Genomic DNA, 19,878 nt, shown 5'->3' with positions numbered 1-19,878 from the left:
ATGGCCACATGTCAATATTGCCAAAAAGCTGTTCACTACGGTAAGCCATGTGATAAACTGGACAAGGAGACAAATACACTAAAGGACAACGATGCTTCCTTCACACCAACCCCAAGCAACCCCAGTACACCTGTGACAGCCACTAACAACAATGAAGCATCTCCTTCATCGAATCCATCAGTACCCCTATAGAACAAAGTACACCAGCTGCAGTTAACAACTTACCCTCCAACCAACCAGCAACTACACCCAATGTACAACAAGGCGAATCTACAGCAACTAGCAACGAACTCAAGAATGCGAACAGTCAGGAAAACGAAAAGAAGACGAAAATCAACGGAAACAATACCACCGAGGCGGCAATGGATGACGAGACGAACCACGAACAAAGTGCCCCTCAATCTTCGCAGGAGGGAAATGGAAGCTCCTCTTCCCCTAGAAAAAGGGTGACAACGAGATCCAATACAAAAAAAAATTATTTTAAAAATCGGCTCAATCGGCCACGTAAAGCTTGTACGCAAATAGGCCTGAATAAAAATATCTTTTAAATAATCTGCATACATTTTTTTGTTTTGATTATAGAGGTTTTAATTCCTGAATATTGTTTGGATAAAAATTATGTGGAAGCATGTGCAAAAAAAGTCAAAATAAGTGCACCAACTTTTCTCAGAGATGGCTAAACCGATTCCCACACACGTAGAAAGTTTTTATGGTCCCGTATATAAAACCCCTGAGTTTCATTTGGATCTGACTTTCGATTCCGTAGTTATGAGATAAAATGTGCAAAAAAAAATGAAAATATGTGTACTAACCTTTCTTAGAGATGGCGTGACCGACTTCGATTTAAATGAATGGTCTTATGATCGAATGCAAAACTCCCGAGTTTCATTTGGATTCGACTTCCGGTTCCAGGATAATAGAATAAAGTATGTTAAATATAAAAAATATATTTTACACCATCAGTTAAAGGGGCAATACAATAAACGTAAACAGTTTTTTAAATCGGCCTAAAAACTAAAAAGCCAAACAAACCGATTCCGGTTTTATTTCAAGAATCGAAGAATATTATTTTGAAGAATATGACAGTGTTATATTTGATAGTATGCTTGATATAAGACAGGCACATTACACCACCAGGTGGATTTTTGGTATGATTTCGCTGTGCTCAAGATGTGTTCATATCTTACTTCATGCGTTTGCACCAATATAAGTAAACTGATTGTTAAGAATATAATCAAACAATAATAAACGAAATGTCATTGAGTACAGGGTGGGCCAGTTAAAGTGGAAGCATCGGGCAACCCAATAAATTGTGACATAACTGTCAGATCGATCATTCTAAGACAATTTTACCATGAAACAGTACACCAAAATAACGCATTGATATTATCTTGATCAAAAAGTTCTCGGAATCATCACCGTGTGGCGCTTTCAGTCAACCGATTAGATTTTTTGTAGGTTGCCAAATCTGTCATTGATATTCTATCAAATTTTCAGCTTGATACCTGGACATTTGTAAAAGTTGCGCTGCATTGAGTACAGCAGCGATTGTGCGTGTCCACAATGTTGTACAATTTTCAACGAGTTTGCATAAAATTTTGCGTTAAAAACAGTTTCAATAGTGCGACGACATTGCAATTGTTAGAAGAGTGTTTGAGCAACGACACTCTGAAGAAAACAGTCGTTTATCAGTGGCACGAATGTTGCAGAAGTAGCCGTGAGTCTGTGAATGATGATGTAAGAGTTTTCAGTCAAAAAATAAGGTGATACTCACAGTTCTCATTTAATACAAGGTTGTTGTGTATAATGAATTCCTTCTACAAGGCCAGACCGTCAACAAGAAGTATTATTTGGGCGTTATGAGACGTTTGCGTGAAGCAATTCGCCGAAAAAGATCAGATTTGTGGGCAAACAACTTGTGGATCTTGAACCACGATAACGCACCGTGCCAATGCCTCGTTATCCGTGAACATTTGGCTGAAAACGAAACGAATACCATTCAGCAAACACCAAATTTACCTGATTTGACTCCCTGCGACTTTTCCTATTCGGTCGACTCAAAAAACCGAACCGTAGAACGTGTTTCAGCTCCCGAGATGAGATTATAGAAGAATTGCAGATGGCTCTGATGGTCATAACTAAAACTGAATATAAATAATGTTTCGGGGATTTTATCAAGCGCTGAGGTTGCTGTCAAAGTAAAATCGTCACGCGAAACGTCGAGGCGCACGTGCGAGCTACCCAGTAAAATTTGTCGACCCGCATAAGTCCGATCATCGGTCCGATTATCGGACCGATTGAGCACGATATGGGGCCGATCGTAGCGCTTCCATCGGCCCGTCATCGGACAATTCTGCACCATTTGCATCAACCGCGTCGACCTAAGAAAGCTTTATTTTTACATTATGTATCGCTAGAGAAACAGAGCGAGGGAACATCAAACAAGGCATTTTCGAGCCGACGTCTCCCCGATAGGGTGTGAAGGAGTGTTAAACGCTATTTTGTTTTGATCATAGAGGCTTTACCGTTAAGGTCATTCGCCTCTTTGGGCCAGAAAAACTCTTGCCCTATGTTCGGGGTTGGAAATCCAAACCTCGATATATCGCATCTCTCCTGAGTATCAGACATCCGCTCTCTGCTTTGGTACATCTTCACTCTTTTGTTCTACCGATACACTATGTAAGCTCGAAACGCAATCAAAAGCTTTTGTGCACGATGCGTCCGATGCTCGGATTTACTGGGTAGTTGCATTTGATCAAAGCAAACCTATTAGAATCGCTTCGCCTCGGTCCGCGTTCCGCGTTCACTCTGACATCAGCTTGACATAAGTGTGTTGCAGTCGATGGGGATTACTTTGAAGGGGACAACGTCGATTTTGATGAATAATCTTGTATTTTTGATTTTCTGAATAAACTCTGGGAACTTTTTGATCAAGGTAGTAATATCAAATACAAATTTGGTAATATGATTAGTAGGTTCTGTTAGGTTTAAGGATTTTTAGATCCTGGAATAAATGAAAAATAATATCATTCATCACGATGCAATATTGTGTACTAAGTGTCCAGACAAAAGGGGCAATGTGATTCAATGCGACGAAAACAGGAGCGATTTGATTCTCCCCTAACCTTATTCGAAATCATAAAATCTGAGCATCAACACGATGCACACACTTACAGATGTTCATCAAAAGTCAGTATAATATGCATTATACATGACTGTAAACCGTACACAATCCTGACCCAGCGAGCGTTTCTCCCAATGATTCCGGTGGGAGCTGTCGACTTGATGATTCGTTAAGTTCAGCGGTAACATTTCAAATCTTTAACTGATATGACAAAAGTACAGACACTCAATTGGTTGATAAGCTGTGGCTATGTGGAGTTTAACAGCATAAATTGTGGATCCATTGTTAGATATGCGTCCCGTTGTCTACGTCAATCGCGATGCTTTACATGAATAGTCTCTGTTGCACAATAAGCTCTTTGTTCGTGGCGCGTTCTAAAACAATCTACTACAACAAAATGAGAATGACTATGCTAGGTCGGGATGTGTGCGGTGGAGTGTGCGCGCCCTTAATATCAGCTACTGAGGCTTGCTAAGCTGAATGTGTGCGTACTGTACTGTACTGTACTGTACTCTATCCACCACTCCGTACGAAGGAAAAACGGTGGAAAACAAATGGAAACAAACACAAAGGAACCACACAGCCGCCCTCAACTGGAAGCGGCTGGTTTAAGCGACGGCAAGATGGATAATCGTTTGTTTTATGCTTTTGCCATTATAGTCCTGCCGCACCCGAGGCTGTTCTCGTTTCAGTAGTTGTGAAGCTGTCCGCTTGTCAATTTTATCTTCTTAGCTGTAGACTGTAGTGCTAGCTATCTGTGTGTCTTTCACTCGAGCCGTTGCTCTGAATCGCGATATTAGCAATCAATTGAAAATGATCTACTTTATGTGGGTATGCGGTTTCGGACTATTAAATATCCAAAGGCAGAGTCTGTCGATCTCTTTCTTTTTTTGGTTTCGATGTACAGATTTCAATCTACAAAACCAAGTACTTCGGTATATTCCAGCAATTAAAGATTGAAATATAACATTACATTAGCGGGATGGTATGGTCGTTTCTATTATTCGACTGATGTATACATAAAAAGTCTGCTACATGTATTATTGATAGGCACCAGTGCCATGCTTTGTGAAGCATGCTGCTCATCGCCATTATTTATTAATGTTTTGCATCCACCGACCGCTCAACCGTAATAATAGACGGAACCGAAATAAATATACTTATTCAACGACTCCGTTCGTTTATTATTGGTGTTAGCGAAGCCGCAGACATTTAAAACTCGGCGCATTATTTCACCAGAAGCGTTTGTCTCCATTAGAAAGCTAAATTAAATGGAGATACATGGTCTTTTAATATTACTGCTCGTTGAGTAATGCGAGAATAATTTAACTAATTTAAAAATTATCACTGAGTTTTGCACCCTGTTCCGAGTATTTCCGGGTTTGAGTTTACAATAATTTTTCTCTCAGCTAAATCGTCTGGAATGTGATTCGGAATGATTCAGCACAATGTCAAAATGGATTCCAAATCAAATTGTTGCATCCGAACCGAGCCGATTCGCCGTCATTTATGGCATCTGATTAGGAATCTATTTGGAACTGAATTCAGAATCAAATTCCGGACGATTTAACTAAGTTACTGGACGCGGATGCTGCTTCATTCGAACTGGATTTGTTTGAAGTTAGAAACAATAATAATAAACAGATCACGTTTAACCCAAACTGTTCTGGTTGGTTCGTCAATAATTATTTATGCTTAGAAAATTTTCCAATCACTTATGAGCTCAACTAGAAAATTGAAACTGCGATAAAGTTATCACAGAGGCGGAACTGGAACCCGTAGTTTTCTCTCAACCGGGGAAAATCTTTGTTGTTACTAGAGGCCGTTTATACTATTGCGCAATCCACAAATGTCACGGGAAAAGGATACTTGTTAGTAGAAAATTGTATTCAATAGAAAATAAATGGTGTCAAAGGAGCCCAGATCGACATGATAATTTTAATTAGTTAATACGATAGTTAATAGTTAATCTTTATACGCAAATAAAGACTGTCCCAGAAAGTATTGACGCAACCAAAAACCGCTGCCATTTTGTAATGGTTCAGAATCTGTCAATTTTTATGGCTGCGTCCTGTTGTTTACACTCTTCTCTAAACACTTGTGCAGTTGTTTATTCGTTTTCATTAGTTTGTTTTGAAATGCGTGGACTTTCAGTAGAACAACGTCGAAAAATTGTGTACAAATAGTGCACAGAACGCGGACTGTCACTGAGAAAGATAGCAAAAATGGAAGGAGTAAGTGAAATAGCCGTGCGAAATGCAATCAGGAAGTTCGGTGAGGATAACACCTTTGAGGATAAACCGAAAACGGGTCGAAAAAAAGGTCCTGCTAACCCTCAGTTTGATAAACGTATACTGAAGGCGTTCGAGCAAAAGAAGAAGGTTTGGGATGTGACCAAAAAAGTGGGCACTTAGAAGTCAAATGTTTTTCGTGCTAAAGAACGTTTGAATCTTCGAACCTATAAAAAGCAGAAACAACCAAAACGTAGTCCGAAACAAGAAGCATCGATCAGGTCGAGGGTTCGAAAGCTGTACAATACGATTCTTGCTGGAAATTTGAACTGCATAATCATAGACGACGAAACCTACGTGAAACTCGATTACTGATACTTGCCGGGATCACAATATTATACGGTGAGAGAAGGGCAAGTGTTAAACCAGTCCGAGACATCGATTGAAGCCGAAAAATTTGGTAAGAGAGCTATGGTATGGCAAGCAATTTGTAGCTGCGGTAAGATTTCGAAACCCTTCATCACCACTGCTTCAATGAACAGCGAAATATACATCAAGGAGTGTTTACAAAAACGACTTCCACCCATGATTCGAAGTCACAAGGATCCTTTTGTTTTCTGGCCAGATCTTGCTTCTTGCCACTACTCGAAATCAACGGTAGAATGGTTTACTATCAAAAATGTCGCTTTCGTCCCAAAAGACATGAATCCACCAAATTGCCCACAACTTCGACGAATTGAGGAATTTTGAGCATTAACGAAGGCACATCTTAGGAAACATGTCTCGGCAGCCGAAACCATTCAACAGTTCGAAAATGATTGGAAAAAAGTGTCAAAACTTGTCGCCAAGAAGTCTGTACGGAATTTAATGAGGAACGTTCGCAAGAAGGTGCACCAGCTAGTCTACAATGGCTAAGTAGCAAATGTTGAGAATAATATTCTGTTGTTGTAGTCTAATATTATCAGTATATCGAATAAAATTTGAATATCTAACACTTGTGAATTATTTACACCGAAATCAAAGTGCGTCCATACTTTCTGGGGCAGTTTTTAGTGTGTGAAAATACTTTACCGTACACTCTTAGAAAAAATGAAATTTACGCTTGGCGTAAATTCAAGTATGCCGTAATTTCTTCGGTGATGACACAATATTACATCCACTAACCTGTAAAAATGAACTTTGCATCTGTATCGATGTGTGTTTCAGATAAATCAACTGTTAAGTTAATAATATGACTTATCTGTACATGTTTTGTATTGTGAATGTAAGTGACGCTCCTTTTATGTGCATCTATAAAGATGTATCATTTTCTAAGTGTGTGGCTTTGGAATGGTTTCCACATTAAAACCAATCGTAGGGATAGTTTTCACGACTTCGTCAAGCTTTAGTTTATACAGGATAGTCGTTCTACCAGGCGCATCCAATCCAACTGCCAACAATATGAATACATGAAATTCGATAGTAAACATTTACTTGCAAATTAATGATAGTTTCTAAACAAATTGAAATTTATAGAATTCATGTGACGTCACATATAAACCGACAAACCAATTTAATAGTTTAATCACAATTTAATTCAATCCGTAGAGTTGTTTTGTTATATCTGCAATTGTTATCACACTCACTCATTAAATTCTCATCTGTTTTTTTTCGAAAAGCGTGGTTAAAACGCTAGAAATTGTAAGATCCATTCTGAAAACTTCAAAATTGTACCCGTCAAATTATATAAGAATGATATGCAAAATGCTAATTTATGAATTGCAAGGAATGCTGCAAACGATTTTCATGAAAACAAGTTGACAATTTAAAAACGCATTAAGGGTTTAAATACACTTCAGCAATAGGAGACGTTAAGGCGAAATACTTGACCTATTGGAAGGATTTTCAATAATTTTGGCGTTTAAGATGAATTAATATCTACAAACCAATTCACACCCTCTCATTCTGCTATTAACGCCGAAGGTGTTGGCACCCAGTCGACACCGTTCTATTGACCAAATGCCATCATAGACACACGGGGAGGCATGAGATAGGAACTTGTGAACTCTAATACCGTTTTCGTTTATTGATCAGAGCAGCCCGGGAGCTGACCCAGAGTCGCCAAAACAACTTTTGATGAGTTTGTTTTAGCAACCTGGTGTCGCTCTAGATCGGACTTCAATCGCCTAGTTTCGCTCTGAAAATATTCTCGGGTCGCACCACGCATCCATGCAAGTTTGTTTATTTTTTCTTTTTTATATGAGTTGTTGTCTAGGGCGCGTAACACGTGTTCGTTTTACTCGGATTCAGAGTAGCCCGCGTGTAGGTTCTAAAACGAAAACGGTATAAGTTATCTATACTTTTAACGACTCTTCTCATATCAATTTTTGATGAGTTGATAAACTGATTTATTTACGTTTCTCATTCAGCTCATCAGTGCATTAGCAGATTATGTTGATCTACTAATGCCACCTCGCGGATCAACATCATCCGCTAAGCAGACGTAAAATCATTGCTATTTGCAACACACTTATTTTACACTAAATGTGCAATGTCTATTCTGACGCGCCGAAAGTAACAAAACCAATTGACGGCAATGCTGGCCGCCAACAGATAGTAGCCATTTGGGGGGTTTGGGACCTCTTGGGTTCCGGTTTGTGCTGAAGTGCACATGACTAAATTGAATTATTTACGTTTCGCATTCAGCTCATCAGTACATTAGCAGATTATGTGCAAAAACCGACTTTTGAACCGAGACCCGGAGGGCCGAATGTCACATACCATTCGACTCAGCTCGACGAGCTGAGCAAATGTCTATGTGTGTGTTTTTCTCAATCTTAGATTCAAATCAGGGGTGGAAATAGGCAAATTTTTTGATTCACAGTAAATAAAAATAGTCAGTTTATCTTTTCATATCACATATTTATTGTAAATATTATAATGAATTTTGAAATGAATGATTTTTGATAAGATTATTTTGATTTTATTTAGAGTTTAAAAAGGTCTTCAATTTCATTTCCCTGTATAGTGGGATCGTAATTTTAGTTTTGTTACCTAATTTTTTAATTCATGGTGTTTGTTTTTTTTTTGGTTCACAATCGGAAATCTTGTTTCACATTTTCATGAGTAAAATGGGCTTATTTCCACCTCTGATTCAAATGAAAGGTTCCATGGTCCTATACAAAGTTCCTGAATTCCATTTGGATCCGACTTCCGGTTCCTGAATTGCAGAATGATATGCACCAAAAATGTGAAATTAACGTCACTCAATTTTCTGGAAGATGGTTGAACCGAGTTTCACAAACTTAGATTTAAATTAAAGGTCTCGCAGTCTCATACAAAGTTCCGGAGTTTCATTTGGATCCAATTTCCGGTTTCGGAATTACAGCATGATATGTACCAAATATGTGGAAATAATGCATTAAAAACGTGAAAATAATGTCACTCACTTTTTCCGGAGATGGCTAAACCGATTCTTATTCTTCAAACTTATATTCAAATAAAAGGTCTTATGGTCTCATACAAGGTTCCGGAATTTCATTTGAATCCAACTTCCGGTTCCGGAATTACAGGGTGATATGCATAAAAAATGTGAAAATAACGCAGCAAAAATGTGAAAAATATGTCACTCAATGTTCTCGGAGATGGAAGGTCATAAGGGCTGAGGCCAGTAGGTCGCGTAAAACCACGTGGCTCGCTGTGCGTATTACATTTCTCTACATGCTCTCTCGCCAATGTTCAAAATGACTCTCGATGTGGCCGGGTTGCCAAGAAAATTTTGATATTTTCGGTTCCAAGTTTGACTACATCGCATAAAATCCAAGAAAGCTACCGCTGGCGTTTGGCAGCCTTTTTGAGCCAATTGTATTTCTCTGTCATGTTCCGTTACGTTACCAGGGAACTGGAGCAGCAAAAATGGCGCCGCCATAGGAATCGACTTACCTTCACAAAATAACTTTCACTTAATTTTTATCGCGACCACATATATGTTTTTATGCACTAATCGCATTTAAATTCAATTATCTAGACATTGTCAGGATAGATTTTTGATCCATGCTTTTGAAGGCGAGATATTTAATGAACAAGTTGAAAGTTGCCGTTTTCAGCTATGCCGTTCTTCCTTCAGAAAAAGACTTTCCCGACCGCTAAAGACAATGGATCATTCTAAAATTTTCACAGAATAATCTAAACTAATTTTTTAAGAGATTATCAGTTGGGTTTTTTATATTCGTCACCGTTTCTGAGAAAATCAGATTTGAAGCGTGAAAATAGTCCTTTAAAACGCCCTAAAACACACTGGCCTCAGCCCTTAAGATATCATAAGAATATCCCTATTTCCATTCGGATCAAACTCATTGATAGTCCCATAAATGATTGGCTGAATTTCGTCCAAGTCCGACTACAGGTACATTTTTTTCCCAAAATTCAAATCGTAAGCGTAAAAAACATGTAGGTCATATTAGTGCATGGTTGAATAAACCGAATGTCACTATGCCGATGTCCAGCTTTCGGTTCCGGTTGTACCGACAATAGAAATCAAATGTGATAAAATTGAGCTCACTTCACTTTCTCACATATGATTGAATAGATTTTCACAAGCCTAAATTCAAATGTAGTATATCAATGTAGTAGTATTATGCAGCAGAAATCTTCAAAACTTTTTTAAGTTGTAGAATTTCGGGGAATTTCTGCTGTAATATATAGAAGAAAATTAATCATTGCACCAGTAGGTGGATTAAAATAGGCCTTATTACACGCTCTTGAAATTAATATTTTTCTACTCATCACCATGCAATTTCGGAACCAGAAGTAGTGTTCATATGAAGGTCAGTATTGTTATAATAGTAGGTGAGACCTTTCATTTGAATCTAAATTTGTAGAAACCTATTTAGCCTACTCCGAAAAAATTCAGTGCATATTGCTTTTTTCGCACAGATCACCCCGTTATTCCGCAACCGGAAGTCCGGATTCCCGGATAAAGTTCAACAGCGTTCTATGGGACTATAAGACCGTTTAGGAAATCAAGTGCATGTTTCAGGGTTCCAACAAACATGTAATATTTAATTTAACAAATGAAACCTGCGTTTTTGTAACTTCTGCATATGTAAGTCAAGATAAACAGCATGAATCAGTAGCATAACACATGTAGTAGGATTATTATTATTATTATTATTATTATTATTATTATTATTATTATTATTATTATTATTATTATTATTATTATTATTATTATTATTATTATTATTATTGATTATTGACATCACTACACCATCGACACGGTTTTACTGCACTACCGGCTGTGAAAATTGCATATTTTTTTCAAATAAACTTCAATTCATTGACATTCTTTTTTCATATATAATTCATTTTAACCCGGCTTTACATTCTTTTATTCTTTCGGTCGCACTTATGAAATGGCAAAAAAAAATTTATCAACCGCAGCACCGTCCTTTGCCAATATCACACACTACTAGCAGACATTCGTAACCGTTTCGTTTTCTTTATAGCGTGTACGAAATCGAACAAAGCACGCATCGTTCGTTTTATGTTTTCTTCTTCCACGTTACACGGTATTGTATATGCCAATTTAAAAGCTTCGACACTAATCGCCCAGTAACTGAGGAACCGGAAGTTGTATCCGGATGAAATTTCACAGTAGTTTGAAAGATAATATGACCTTTTTTTTCCATGAACACGTTTATTTCTTAAGGCAATTTCTTCGCCGTAGCATCACTTTTACATAGAATTCTTATCCTAATATAATACTAATATAGTCACAACGATTTGAGTTTAATAAAACATATTCTTCTTATTTTTTAAATATCATATTAGGTATTTCGTTATTTATTATTAAATCTAATTAGGAACATTATTTGAACCAACTGATTAACGCTATAAATTATAAAATAAGCTGAACTTTTTGTACATTTTGTTGTTAATTTCGTAACCTATTCTGAGTTTTTTTTATCAGCACATCATTTTTATTAAAATTTTGCTATTGGATGAACTAATGGACGCAGTAGGAGTCAGAACTAACCCTCAAAAGGGTCAACTATTAAATTGAAACTTCAATTGTCTTTATGAAGTGATAAAGAAGTTTCATGTATGAAGGGTCACGACAAGCAAGAATGTCGCGAACTGGAACATTGGATAGTCTACCTTGGGTACGCAAGGAATTTATTAGTTGAGATCTGACATCACGATACTCCACGCATGTCCAAACGACATGATCAATATCGCGATAGCCTTCACCACAAGCACAATGATTAGTTTCGGAAAGTCCAATTCGAAGGAGATGTGCATCTAACGTGTAGTGATTGGACATGAGTCTGGACATCACACGAATGAAATCCCTACTCACATCCAGTCCCCTGAACCATGCCTTTGTCGATATTTTAGGAATAATTGAGTGCACCCACCGTCCCAGATTATCTCTATCCCAAGAAGCTGGCAAGTGTTCTTTGGCGAGTCGCGCTATAAAATTCGTTGAAAGCAATCGGTCGCTCATAAATTTCACCTTCAATAGCACCACGTTTGGCAAAACTATCGGCTCTTTCATTGCCTGGAATGGAGCAATAAGCCGGGACTCAAACTATAGTGATTTGATAATTATTATTCAATATGTCGTTCAGGCACTGTTTTATTTTGCCCAAGAAAAACGGTTGATTTTTGCCAGCAGCGTTTGAACGAATGGCTTCAATTGCACTCAGACTATCTGTGAAGAGAAAACAATGGTTTGGAGATAATTTGACGATTACACTCAAACTGTAATGAACTGCTGCTAACTTTGCTATATAAACAGATGCAGGTTCTTGAAGCCTAAATGAAACCGAAACATTATTGTGAATATACCAAACCCAGTAGCCTCTTCAATTCGTGATCAATTCGTTGAATCAGGGACATTTAGGTCCGTGACAAACATTTTCTCTGAGTCAATAAGCCTGAACTTACTTGTAAATATTTATGGGATTTCCATCGAGCGTAGGTGTTCCGGGATTCCACGCACTTCGCGCTGCATGAATGTGTCGAAAAATAGAGTTGAATCAGGGACATTTAGGAGGGTGTCACGGATAGGAATTGAAATCTTGAAGGGTTGATTTCCTGTGACATATGGTTAAAATATAATGTCATGAATCTTGTTTGAGATTGAAGCTCAACTAACCTTTCGAAGTTATTAATAACTAGGGGATTCAGTACCTCACATCTTATTATCAGTCACGACGAAAGCTCCCAAAAACGATCCTTCAATGGAAGAACTCCCGCCAGAACTTCAAGACTCATTGTATGTGTCGAGTGCATGCAGCCTAAAGCAATTCGCAAACAACGATAATAAATTCGCTCCAGTTTGATAATATAAGAGTTTGCAGCGGAACGAAAGCAAACGCATCCATATTCCATCACTGAAAGTATCGTTGTCTGATACAGTTTTATTAGATCTTCCGGATGAGCACCCCACCAAGATCCTGTTATTGTTCAAAGAAAATTTACTCTTTGTTGGCATTTTGTTATCAGAAACTTAATGTGTCCTCCCCACGTGCATTTGGAATCAAACCACACCCCGAGGTATTTGAAAGTCAAAACCTGTTGGATCATTCTTCCCATCATATGAAGCTGAAGCTGCGCGGGATCATGCTTTCTTGAAAAGACAACCAGCTCCGTTTTCTCCGCAGAGAATTCGATACCAAGACGAACAGCCCAAACGGACAAGTTATCTAAGGTATCTTGCAATGGTTTTTGCAGATCAATAGCTTTGGGTCCAGTAACTGAAACCACGCCATCATCTGCCAATTGTCTTAGTATGCAGGGGGTTACTAAACAGCTGTCAATGTCATTCACGTAAAAATTATAAAGGAGCGGACTGAGACATGAGCCTTGCGGTAGACCCATGTAGCTAATTCTGAATGTTGCCAAATCGCCATGTGCAAAATGCATGCGTTTCTCTGACAAAAGATTGTTCAAATCATTATTTATAACCGCTGGGAGTCCATGTTGGTGGAGCTTGTCTGAAAGAACATCAATGGAAACTGAATCAAATGCTCCTTTAATGTATAAAAATACAGATGCCATTTGTTGCTTTTGAGCGAAGGCAATTTGGATGTCAGATGAAAGTAATGCAGTAGATGTCGAAGAATAATTTTTTCGAACAATTTTCTGATGCAGGACAACATTGCAATGGGTCTATATGAGTTGTGATTGGAAGCTGGTTTCCCCGGCTTTTGAATGGCGATAACTTTCACTTGCCTTCAGTCAGGTGGAACAATATTTTGCTCAAGAAACTTGTTGAACAATTCCAACAAACGTCTTTTTGCGAAAATTCCATCATTGAAAAGGGGCTATCAATGGTACCATTGTTTGGAGAAGACTCCCTAATAATGCTATGCGTAGGAACAGAATCTGGACAAATTTTCCTCGCAAAATCAAATATCCATCGGTTTGAGTATTCCAAGACAAACAACTACATCTGAAGGTTTTCTGGAGACACCAAAAAAAAGTTTGGTATGATGCCAAAAAATTAAAAGAAAAACTTAAAAAATAGAACGGGGACCAAACGGGGATATTAATTCCAGCAGATATATTCGGTTGTTCCCCGGTAACGGTACTGGCAGCTGTCACGTTGAGTTTCAGCTTTATGATCGTATGAAGTATAATTTACATATCATCGCACACTAGCATTTTATGATGCTCACATGAAGTAGAACATTTTTTCTCCACGTTTTCCAGCCTAAATCAGAAGCGGAAGGAAACGAACGTCAGGGGATGTGAACAGTCCAAGAAAATGTTTCTTTTTGGAAAATTCTTCCTGATGAGTATATACGAAAAAGTGGTGTGATATCTTCGAAGCTGAAGGAGAGGGGCACACTGCACACTGCGGATGTGGACTGCAGATATTCCGGTATCAGAGCAGAATGAAAGCGCCAAGAAGTCCCATGGACTACACTCAAGGATGAGTCCACGAAACATAACGGTTACACTTCGAACAACGAAAATGCTGAACCATGTGATGGTTTGTAAAATACCAAGCAAGAAACAGTATGCAAAAAGGTGGGGTTGAATATGAGTTACGCAGCATTATTGTTCGAAGGTTGGTTCCATTTCATCACTGCTCTGTTTGGTCCTTGGATGAGTTGCGAGTGTGCCAACACATAAACCTATAAACACATGCAATAAATAGTGACAATTTTCTCCAGCATATCAAAACCACTGTTAACAGCACTATAACATCAGCTTTTAGTACGGTACATAGTTGTATCCTTAAAAACAAACATCCATCAGTGTTAAAGTTTAATGAAATTTCAAGATTCGGCATCTAATGACTTTTTAAGGGGCATCAATTCTTTTGACATTTCTTTTCGTTATTGAGTTCTATATTCATGAACCTATATTCAAACCTTCGCTCATTCATCCGTCAGCACAAAAACTTTACCACGTCTTTTATTTATTTGCGTACTAATAAGGTAAAGGTTTGTTACATGGCCCCCTTTAGAGATATTTCTGAATTTGTTAATATTTTTTTGATTCGAGAATATGAGTATTTTGTTGCAATACGGTCAGTCCCGTACCCAGGATTTGGTTTCGGGAGGGGCCCAGAATGAAAAAATAATGTTACTGAATATTGCTTAAGCAGATAATTTCCGGTGTGCCATTTACTGGCGTTTTTAACAGACACCTTAAACTTTTACACTGAAACTATCATTATTAGATATTTAAATAAAATTTGTGACTAAGGAGTGTATCGAAAAGTAGTTAGCAACATTGATTATTGAATAAAAAAGCGAAAAAAAACATATTTTGACATCAGTTTTCGATATATTGTAGAAAAATTACATTTTTATGCATTTCACTGATTATATTGAAGAAAATCCTAGTTTCTGTGAAACTCTCGCACTTTGGACTTGACATTCTTCATTGAATTCTGCACAATTACTTTTGTGACTTTCCTGGTGGCAGCTGTCCAGTTTTTTTTAGCTTCTGCATGTTTTGGGACACTGTACCTTCCTTCCGAAAGTGCCGCTTGACAATTGCTCAATGCCTTTCAATTGGCCGAAGATCCGGGCAGTTCGGTGGTTTGATGTTCTTTTCCACGAATTGTACATTATTTTTTGACAACCACTGTAGAACGGAGTTTGCGTAGTGGGATGAAGCCAAATCCGCCCATAAGAGAGGAGGAGTTTTATGCTTTCTGTACAGTGGCAGCATTCTCTTCTTCAAACATTCTTCCTCATACACCTTGGCGTTAATTGTACCCTTCATGAAGAAAATCGACGACCGCAAACCACAGATACAAATTGCTTGCCAGACCAACACCTTCTGCCCAAACTTTTCCATCGCCACCGTGGTGTCCGCGTCGTCCAGGTCCTGGTACACCGATTTCGTATAATATTGCGGTCCGGGCAGCGCTCGAGAGTCTTCCTTGGCGTAGGTTTCGTCGTCGATCAGGATGCATCCGTCTTTATTCTGTAGAATCCGGTTATACAGTTTTCGCGCTCTTGTTTTGGCTTGAACTTGCTGTACCAGGGCCTTTTCCGGCACCTTCTGTTTCTTGTACGTTGAACTGCTTGGCCAAATCCCGCGTCGACGCCGATGGGTTTTTACTGATGTACTCAACCACTTTCAAGTCCCGGCCGGGCTGGCTGGGACCCGTTTTCCTACCGGATCGGGGCAAATCCTTCATGGAAAGGGTCTTACCGAACTTCTCGATAATATTTTTGACAATGGTGTGGTGCACTTTTACCCGTTTTGCAATTTCGTTGTACGTGATACCACTTTCTGAGCACCAAGTGTGCAGAATTTTCTTTCGCCTTTCCGGATCAATTCGACTCATCATTGGAACGATAAATCGTACCGAAACCAATCGATTGCGCAGCTGTTATTGACATGTAAACAAACATGTCACCGCAAAACACGCTGCTTAAAATTAAGCCATTTCAGAGTAATAACTGTTTGAATATTGCTAACTACTTATCGATACACTCCTTATGACCGAGAGAAAGTTATTATATTACATTTCTTAACGTTTAATGTTATGCCATTTCAATCCCACATGTTTAAGACCTTCTAAGGCTGTGAACCATTTCGCGGTTAATTTTAACTGTTGGTTAAAATCTGACACTTGAGTGGTTATTTTGTGTCTACTAGTTAAGTTTAATTAAAACTGCGGCCCATTTTAAATTTTGACGGATGGAAAGCTATTTGGGTTTATTTTGTTATGGAAATAATCTTGACTAAAGAAGTGATATTAGAATTTTCTTTGCAAGATTTTTTTCAGTGTCGGAAAATAACCATCGATCTGTCAAAAATAACCATGCTTTCGAGCAGGTTTATTTTTGACAACATCAAAATAACCATTCGAGTGTTAACCAAAAGTTAAAATTAACCACGAAATGGTTCACAGCCTAAATGTCCATTTCTAGAGCAAAAAAAACCAGGACTTGTGATGAATTTTGAGAAGTGGTCCGAGAAGATCCTTTACTTCGATTCGTGGAGAACGGAAAGCATCTTCTAAATTTGTAGGTCATATTGGTTGATGACCATACAAACTTACTTTAGCTATACAGGTTTCGGTATCAGGTTCCGAAATTAGCGGCCTAAAATTCCAAAACGAAATTCACATCGATTTCTCAGAGATGTCTTTAGGTTTGGGAATGGATAACAGTTCGAGTAGACCAAATCAGGTGAACAAGGTGGATGGGCAATTAATTGGAGCACTAAATCGTTGATTTTAACTATGGTATCGATGCTCATGTGCTGCATGTAAGACCCTTTCACAGCGATTTCGGTCTTTAATCAATTTAGTACTCCAAAACTATACTATGACAATCCCAGAAAACAGGCATCATGATCTTTCCGACCCATTAAGCCTCCTTTCCAGGCACTTATGCCGCGACGACTTCAGTCCATTGTCGTTTAATCATTCATTTCTCTGGCGTATAATAATAGATCCAGCCAAACTTGTACTCGAAGTGCACTTGCGCTTGTCTTTTTAGTCCTAAATAAGTATGTGCGAGATCCAGCAACAGGATATCTTTCGAATTTTCAGAATCTTTGTTTTTTTTTCAATAATAGATGTTTTAACCTTATGGTCATTCGCCTCTTCGGGGTAGAAAAACTTTCTGATCCTATGTTCGGGTTTGGGAATCGAACCCAGGCGGGCTGCGTGAAAGACATCGACTTACCCATCACGCTATACCCGTCCCCTTGCAGAATCTTGCTCAACTATGGTAAGCTCGTGCACTTTCATATTCCAGTCATCCAGAATAATTAAGTGTACTTTTATTATTGTCGTTCATTTTGCCCCGTATTTAATTTTCATTTTATTTAGTTTTGACACTGTTCGCTTCGAATCAAACATTTATTTTATTTCTGTTTCTCATTTCGGGAGGGGCCAGGGCCCCTCGGGCCCCCCCTCTGGGTACGTGCCTGAATACGGTTGAGAAACATAATTTCGTAATGATCCTGGTAGAAGTGATGAAAATATATTGAAAAAAAAAACACATTTCCCAAAACGACCACATTCTCAGTTTTTTCGCTTGCCTTGAACATAATGCCCCATCAGCCATATAATATGCCTCGTAACAAATCAGTGGTATGCCCCACAGCACTGATGCGTTATGCTCCTTGAAATGTCAAAATTTGAAAAAAATAGAAAATGGAATTTTCAGAAGTTATTTGCGCAGTTAGCTAATTGCAGTTGGGAAGCAACATTTTCGATCCTCCCAATGATGCACACTTCCGAAAAACATGTGATTTTACGTATTATCAAATGCACATAAATGGAACCTCACAGTTCACGCAGATTTGCGTGGAAGAACATTCAATATTGTGACTAAAACTCCATTATATGAAATAAAAAAAAATGAATATTGATTGCGACCGCCACACGACCTAAACAGAGAATCATTGAATCACAAAGTACGTCTGTTAGTCGACTGAACCACAGAAGCACACATCTGCTTGGCAGGTAAAATGTGCATTTAAATTCATACAGCAAATAGTACCTGCTAGCAAAGTTCAAGTTACAGTCGAAACCAGTAAAATTCATGCTAATCTAACAGAGCAATTCCATGTGGAATCGGCTGACTGTTGGCACGACCCCTTCGATTTACATGAAACTTTGCATGTATGTTCTTTGTAGCAATTGAAGTGTTTTTCACTGGTCTAGAGATTTTTTTTCACTCAAGACTAATTTATGAAAAGGGCGTATGTGTTTTAGACGTATTATTATCAAACAATTATAACTAGAAATACATAGCTTCTACAAAAAATATGTCTAAGGAGAATTTGTAGGTAATCGATTGAACTTTCTAAATAAATATACACTGAAAAAACAATCTTCCGATTATTCGTGAAATCGAAAATTAAATTAATTTTCCGATTTTTTAAAATTTTGTATCACAAAAAAACGTCAAGTTATAACAAAACTAATGAATGTATTAGAAAGTTGGAGAGATGATGAATAAAAAAAATTCCCGAGGAAAAGCTTTTGAACAATTTTCGAATAACGATGTTTTTATGAATAAATGCATTTGAGCAATGACATATTATTTTCCAAGCTACGTTCAATGAAAAAGCTCATAGGAAGCTACTTCCTAAGTTCTCCATCGTCAAATTTATTATATTTGTAATACTCGTGAAATTTAGAAAAAAATTATTCTAAATATTTGTAATCTTTGACATCAAGGAGATGCGAGCAGCTGTTTTTCTGATTATTTTAAAAACAAAATCGAAGAAAAATCACTGGTTTATAAAAATCCTACGTTCAGCAAGGGAGTAGCCGCCATTTTTAAAAAATACCTACTATTAAGTATAAAAGTTTACCTACGATATAAAAGATTACCTATATATATATATTTCTGATATTACATCTTTTAAGATTTTATCTGATCAACAATTCTTCTCCATGTAACTCGACCCATGGCGCCCGATACTATCCAGGTTTCGCTCCACTTGGTCCAGCCACCGTGCACGCTGCGCTCCTCTTTGTCTTGTACCTGCCGGATTAGAGGTGAACACCAACTTGGTGGGGCTGTTGTCCGGCATTCTCACGACATGTCCCGCCCACCGTACCCTTCCAGCCTGGGCTACTTTCCGGATACTTGGCTCACCGTAGAGTTGCGCTAGTTCATGGTTCATTCTTCTCCTCCACACTCCATTCTCATGCACACCACCGAAGATCGTTCTCAGCACCCTCCTTTCGAAGACTTCGAGTGCTTGCAGGTCCCCCTCGAGCATTGTCCACGTTTCGTGCCCGTAGAGAACCACCGGTCTTATCAGTGATTTGTACATGGTGCACTTCGTGCGGGGGTGAAGTTTCCTGGATCTCAATGTTTTGTGGAGTCCATAGTAGGCACGACTTCCGGATATAATGCGCCTCCGGATCTCCCGGCTGGTGTCGTTGTCCGCAGTCACCAGTGAGCCAAGATAAATGAACTCGTCAACCACCTCGAACTCGTCAACCACCTCGAACTCGTCAACCACCTCGAACTCGTCGCCGTCGATCGTAATACTGCTGCCCAGACGTTGCCTATCGCTTTCAGTTCCGCCAGC

General features: G+C 38.5%; 1 protein-coding gene across 10 annotated transcripts in view; it reads left to right on the top strand.

The window, feature by feature from the left end:
• LOC131439293 (potassium voltage-gated channel protein Shab) overlaps positions 1-19,878 on the top strand; it is a 347,162-nt gene that overhangs the window by 34,574 nt on the left and 292,710 nt on the right. Inside the window, exon 1 of one of the 10 annotated variants that reach the window (XM_058610140.1) lies at positions 14,239-14,376. The exons of the other annotated variants lie outside the window; for them this stretch is intronic. The gene's annotated coding sequence lies outside the window, so the exon portion shown is untranslated. Of the gene's footprint in view, positions 1-14,238; positions 14,377-19,878 lie in introns of those variants that run through there. 10 annotated transcript variants of the gene reach the window in all.

Source organism: Malaya genurostris, chromosome 3 (assembly GCF_030247185.1).
Source record: "Malaya genurostris strain Urasoe2022 chromosome 3, Malgen_1.1, whole genome shotgun sequence".
In the NCBI taxonomy this organism is placed as follows: Eukaryota; Metazoa; Arthropoda; class Insecta; order Diptera; family Culicidae; genus Malaya; species Malaya genurostris.
This window is presented reverse-complemented; position numbering and strand designations above follow the sequence as displayed.